General features: G+C 29.6%; 1 non-coding gene across 1 annotated transcript; it reads right to left on the bottom strand.

The window, feature by feature from the left end:
• Nucleotides 1-261: 261 nt before the first annotated feature.
• TRNAC-GCA (transfer RNA cysteine (anticodon GCA)) lies at nucleotides 262-333 on the bottom strand. Its single transcript has one exon. It is a non-coding gene; the product is annotated as a tRNA-Cys (tRNA).
• Between the last annotated feature and the right edge of the window lie 315 nt (nucleotides 334-648).

Genomic DNA, 648 nt, shown 5'->3' with positions numbered 1-648 from the left:
CAACCCAACTTAATTTTCAAAATTTCCTAAGCATACATGTCTTCAGAAATATATTTTTCACATAATTACTAACTTTCTTTATTGTTGGTATGAAAATATATATAGCACCCTATCTTATACACGATGGTGCTAGTTAGTATGATTTTAATCTTGGTGTTAGCAAAAACGAAGCTAAACTTGCGGGTATGTAATTAAAGATAATTTGTAGCTTTAAAGTAAAGGAGCAAAATAGGGAAATAGTAAACAGAAAAATAAAAATAGAGGGCCCAACCGGGTTCGAACCGGTGACCTCTTGATCTGCAGTCAAATGCTCTACCACTGAGCTATGGACCCTTGTTGATTTTGTTGTTACATATTACTAAATTATACTTTAATTAGGTAGTTTTAGCTTCGTATTTAACATATAATATTTTAGACACATTTTATCCCGTTTATGAAATTACTATTAGAGTTCTTATTGAACTTATGTGTATGTAAAATCTGGAAATTCGTTAAGTGGAGGTGAAAACCACATTCTTAAAAGAGTAATTTATGAAATAAAAAGTATATAAATCAATCAAAATATCTTGTAAAAGCTAGAAAAAAAAAGTATGCAAACATTTTAAGTCATATGGTTCCTTTGTATGGTTTCCAAAATAGTGGTGACAA

This window comes from Lactuca sativa, chromosome 9, assembly GCF_002870075.4.
Source record: "Lactuca sativa cultivar Salinas chromosome 9, Lsat_Salinas_v11, whole genome shotgun sequence".
Taxonomy (NCBI): Eukaryota; Viridiplantae; Streptophyta; class Magnoliopsida; order Asterales; family Asteraceae; genus Lactuca; species Lactuca sativa.
The sequence above is the reverse complement of the archived record's forward strand: the minus strand, read 5'-3'. Positions and strand labels throughout refer to the sequence as shown.